We start from the raw sequence: 6,104 nt of genomic DNA, 5'->3' as shown, positions 1-6,104 counted from the left end.
ACCCACTAGGAATCCCTATGAGGTCTGTGCTTCGTTTAAGTTAGGTGTAAAAGACGAGGCAAAAGAACATGCTTTGGAGCAGTCCGAGGAAGCTTTTCTTTGGGCAAGGATTGGGCATCTAAACTCCCCAGCAACTGGACGGAAGGAGGGTCCCCAGAAAGCTGGTTGCCGATTCCTCAAAACCATTTCAGACTTTGGGTAAATAAAAATGTTGGGAATGCTTCACCCTACTGCTACAGCATACGTGTGTGTGTGTGTGCCCTTGAGACCTAATAAAAAATAGTTTTAGGTAAAAGCACTCTTGCTTGTACCAATCATTTATCAGACGGAGGAGCTGTGTCCCCATTGATTTGGTCCTGACACTGCCTGGAGAGAAACTGATAAGTTACCACTGCTTTGGTGTCTGAAAACCCTGGGTAACAAGCTCACGGTGTGAAGCAGGCATGCTGGAGGCTCCGAGGTTCAGTCCATGGAGGTGATGAAGCCAAGTGGCTTACCCTAGTGACAGAGTGAGCCCCTATGTGTGTGTGTGGGGGGTCTGACACACTGAATCATAGAATCATAGAATATCAGAGTTGGAAGGGACCTCAAGAGGTCATCTAGTCCAACCCCCTGCTCAAAGCAGGACCAATTCCCAGCTAAATCATCCCAGCCAGGGCTTTGTCAAGCCAGGCCTTAAAAACCTCCAAGGAAGGAGACTCCACCACCTCCCTAGGTAACGCATTCCAGTGTTTCACCACCCTCCTAGTGAAATAGTTTTTCCTGATATCCAACCTGGACCTCCCCCAAAGGTCCTCCCAGGGACTGTTCCAGAGCACCAGACCTGCGGATCCACGACAGCTTGGAAAACAGCTGCAAGGACAATTCGAAGTCTAGAAAGTCTGCCTTGAGGTGCGAGACTTCAGCCGCTTTAACAACGAGACAGTTAAGAGGCAACTTGTTTATGGACAGAGATTTATGTTTATGAGAAGAGATCTCTGACAGCAGATGGCTCTTTAATGCAGCCGTCGCAGGCAGGAAGGGAAGCTGAAGCTAGACAACTTCCAACTAGAAATAAGGCACGAATGGTGAAAGTGGGTGGGTGATTAGCCAGTGGGATAACTTACCAAGGGATGTGTTGAATCTCTGTCAGGTGAAGTCTTGACATCAGCTGTGGAGGTCTTCCCAAAAGGAAGCCATGGGCTCGGTGCAGAAATGACCAGGTGAGGGTCTATGGCTGGCCTGTGTTACACTTTCTCCTTTCCGCCCTTAAACTCTATGAATCTATGAACAGTACAAGCGTGACTAGAGCTACACAAATAAATCCATACATTAGAAGGGGCCAATTGAAGGCTGTAGTCAGAAAGCTTCCTAGAAGTGGAGGGGACACCAGCACCTGAACCGTGGCCCCGCCTCCATGCCATCCCTTCCCCAGAGGCTCCAGCCTCACTCCGTCTCTTCCCCCGAGGTCCCGCCCCCGCTCTGCCTCTTCCTTCCCCCCCATGTCTTACATACGACACTCCCATTAATACACCCTAGAACAGTGGCTCTCAGCTTTTCCAGACTACTGTCCCCCTGTCAGTAGTCTGATATCTCTTGCATACCCGCAAGTTTCACTTCACTTAAAAACGACTTGCTTACAAAAGCAGACATAAAAATACAAAAGTGTCACAGCCACTAGTACTGAAAAGTTGCTTCCTTTCTCATTCTTACCATATAATTATAAAATAAATCACTTGGGATATAAATATTGGACTTACATTTCAGTGTATAGTCTATAGAGCAGTCTAAACAAGTCATTGTATGAATTTTTAGTTTGTACTGACTTCATTAGTGCTTTTTATGTAGCCTGTGGTAAAACTAGGCAAATCTCTAGATGATGTACCCCCTGGAATACCTCTGCGTATCCCCACTGGTGGAGAACCAGTGCCCATTAATGATATTAGCCTTTTTCACAATGGCTTCACGGTGTTGACTCATATTTAATTTGTGATCTGGTATAACTCCCAGATCCTTTTTTTCAGCAGTGCTGCCACCTAGCCAGTTATTCCCCATTATGTATTTGTTTGTTAAGAACAGGGGACCCTTTGCCAAAGAGGGACAAAGAGGGCCCTTTGCTCTGTGGGCCAAAGAATCATAGAATCATAGAAGATTAGGGTTGGAAGAGACCTCAGGAGGTCATCTAGTCCAACCCCCTGCTCAAAGCAGGATCAATCCCAACTAAATCATCCCAGCCAGGGCTGTGTCAAGCCTGATCTTAAAAACCTCTAAGGATGGAGATTCCACCACCTACCTATGTAACCCATTCACGCTCCTAGTGAAATAGTGTTTCCTAATATTCAACCTAGACCTCACCCACTGCAACTTGAGACCATTGCTTCTTGTTCTGTCATCTGCCACCACTGAGAACAGCCGAGCTCCATCCTCTTTGGAACCCCCCTTCAGGTAGTTGAAGGCTGCTATCAAATCTCCCCTTACTCTTCCCTTCTGCAGACTAAATAAGACCAGATCCCTCAACCTCTCCTCATAAGTCATGTCCCCCAGCCCCCTAATCATTTTTGTTGCCCTCTGCTGGGCTCTCTCCAATTTGTCCACATCCCTTCTGTAATGGGGGGGCCCAAAACTGGATGCAATACTCCAGATGTGGCCTCACCAGTGCCAAAAAGAAGGGAATAATCACTTCCCTTGATCTGCTGGCAATGCTCCTACTAATGCAGCCCAATATGCCATTGGCCTTCTTGGCAACAAGGGCACACTGTTGACTCATATCCAGCTTCTTATCGACTGTAATCCCCAGGTCTTTTTCCGCAGAACTGCCGCTTAGCCAGTCAGTCCCCAGCCTATAGCGGTGCCTGGGATTCTTCTGTCCTAAGTGCAGGACTCTGCGCTTGTCCTTGTTGAACCTCCTCAGATATCTTTTGGCCCAATCCTTCAATTTGTCTAGGTCACTCTGGACCCTATCCCTGCCCTCCAGTGTATCTACCGCTCCCCCCAGCTTAGTGTCATCTGTGAACTTGCTGAGGGTGCAATCCATCCCATCATCCAGATCATTAATAAAGATGTTGAACAAAACTGTCCCCAGGACTGACCCTTGGGGCACTTTGCTTGATACCGGCTGCCATATAGACATCGAGCCATTGATCACTACCAACCGAACCTGACAATCTAGCCAGCTTCCTATCCACCTTATAGTCCATTCATCCAATCCATACTTTTTTACCTTGCTGGCAAGAATACTGTGGGAGATTGTTTCAAAAGCTTTGCTAAAGTCAAGATATATCATGTCCACCACTTTCCCCATATCCATAGAGCCAGTTATCTCATCATAGAAGGCAATCGGGTCAGTCAGGCATGACTTGCCCTTGGTGAATCCACGTTGACTGTTCCTGATCACCTTCCTCTCCTTCAAGTGCTTCAAAATGGATTCCTTGAGGTCCTGCTCCATGATTTTTCCAGGGACTGAAGTGAGGCTGACCAGTCTGTAGTTCCCAAGATTCTCCTTCTTCCCTTTTTAAAGATGGGCACTACATTAGCCTTTTTCCAATCATCTGGGACCTCCCCCGATCGCCACAGTTTTCAAAGATAATGGCCAATGGCTCTGCAATCACATCAGCCAACTCCCTCACTACCCTTGGATGCATTAGATCTGGACCCATGGGCTCGTGCATGTCCAGCTTTTCTAAATAGTCCTTAATTTGTTCTTTCACCACTGAGGGCTGCTCACCTCCTCCCCATACTGTGTTGCCCAGTGCAGCAGTCTGGGACCTGCCCTTGTCTGTGAAGACCGAGGCAAAAAAAGCATTGAGTACTTCAGCTTTTTTCACATAATCTGTCACTAGGTTGCCTCCCACTTCAGGGCTGGCCTTACCATGAGGCAAACTGAGGCAGCCACCTCAGGTGCCAGACAGTGGGGGGGGGGCACCACTAGGACCCAGAGTGTAGAAAATTGTGTCTGCTGCTGGTGCATATGTATTCTCTCTGCTCTAGATGCACAGAGATGGTGGAGTGCTGGGCTGGAGGAAGGAGGGCACAAGAGACATAACAGGCAGGCAGGAGAACAGGTGAGAGGGAATAACAGAAAGCAGCAGGAGCTGCAGGGAGAGAGATGAGGAGGAGCCTCTTATGTACCTCTCCAGCACCCCTAGGCACCTGGACTGATTCACACCAGCTTCTCAGAGAGCTTCCTGTTTCCTGCTGCTTCCCTGAACCCACTTGAGGAGAACAGGCAGTCAACTGAAGTAGTAGGAGCCAATTAAGCCCTTAAGATGCTGATATCTTCCCTCACTCAGGCCCTGCTACCAGCCTACTTATTTGTTCCCTTCAATTGAGTGTTGAGAGCCACTATAGCTGGGACAGAACATCAGTCATGAGTGAAAGAAGAAAACGCCCCTCTGGGGCAGCATTCAGAAAAAGAAAGAAAGCAAAGGAAGCTTTTCTATCTAAGCAGGAAGGAGCTCTCCTGAGATACATAGACACAAATGTTCACGGTGAGCCTTCCGGCCCCAGTGAGGATGTGAGTGGTGAGGAGATGCCTGATCTTCCAGTTAGTCAGAGTGCAGGTGACCTGGCAGCTACTGCAGCATCCATATCTCCATCTCAAATGGATGTAACCAGGCACATTCCTGAAGAAAAATGTAGATCAGAGAAGAGTGTGGTGGAGGCACAAGAAACAGCTGCTGCTGAGTTTAGTTCCTTAAGTCTATAAGATCCAGGACTGTGGACCCTCTTGATCAGTAGCCTGAGGGACTTCCTTGTACTGCATGGGCCACAGCAAATGTAAAACTTCATGTTCCCCAAAGACAATGAAAATAGAAGTTTCCATCCAACACATTACTGGCGTGAAATCCCCAATGGCGACAAAGTGGAGAGGCCATGGCTTATATACTCAAAAACCCAGAATGCTGCATACTGTTTTTGTTGCAAACTCTCCCAGTCTAATGTTCCAGCCACATTGGGTTCTACAGGAACAAAGGACTGGAAAAATCTGGCTAGAAATCTGGCATGCCATGAGAAGGCAGCAAATCACCAGAGAGCATTCCATAGGTGGAAAGAGCTTGAGATGAGACTAAGGTTAAAGGCCACCATAGATGATCAGCATCAAGAGAAGATTGCATCAGAGTCTCTTTACTGGCAAAATGTTCTGAAAAGGCTCATTACCATTGTGAGAATGCTTGCTACCCAGAACCTAGCACTGCGTGGCACTTCAGATCAGCTGTATGTGCCAAACAATGGAAACTTCCTTAAAATTGTGGAGCTGATGGCTGAGTTTGATGCTGTACTCCAGGAGCATCTAAGAAAAGTCACCACCCAAGAAATGTTCACACACCACTACCTTGGAAAAACAATTCAAAATGAGATCATACAGTTACTGGCAACAAAAGTCAAACAGAAGATTGTGGTAGATCTGAAGTCAGCAAGATATTATTCTGTTATTCTGGACTGCACAGCTGACATCAGCCATATGGAACAAATGACTTTAATGGTGCGTTTTGTAACAACAACAGAACCTAGTGAAAATGTCCCTGCAACGGTGACTGTCAGAGAGCATTTTCTAGAATTTATTGACATTGATGATATTACAGGAGCTGGTATGACAAATGTGATTCTTAAAAGATACGGGAATTGCGATAGCTGACATGAGAGGTCAGGACTACGATAATGGTGCCAACATGAGAGGAAAGAACAGAGGAATGTAGACACGGATCCGAGAGTTAAACCCTGGAGCTTTTTTTGTCCCATGCAGTTCTCATTCATTGAACTTGGTGATCAGTGATGCAACATCAGCTTCTAGTGAGGCTGCTGAATTTTTTAATGTAATTCAAAGCATCTCTGTATTTTTCTCTGCATCAACTCATTGATGGCAAATTTTGAAGCAAGATCTGGGAACATCCTCTCTGACACTGAAACCACTGAGTGCCACATGATTGGAAAGTCGAGTGGAGGCAATAAAGCCTATCAAACACCAAATTGGGAATATAGATGATGCCATAGTTGCCATTATGGAGGATAATGCTATGACAGGAACTGTTTGTGGGAGAACAGTGGCAGGGGGAAATGGAATCACCAGAAACATACATAACTTCAAATTTCTGTGTGGCGTAGTGTTGTGGCAAGACATACTGTTT

The sequence above is a fragment of the Chrysemys picta genome, chromosome 16 (genome assembly GCF_011386835.1).
Source record: "Chrysemys picta bellii isolate R12L10 chromosome 16, ASM1138683v2, whole genome shotgun sequence".
Lineage (NCBI taxonomy): Eukaryota > Metazoa > Chordata > Testudines > Emydidae > Chrysemys > Chrysemys picta.
This window is presented reverse-complemented; position numbering follows the sequence as displayed.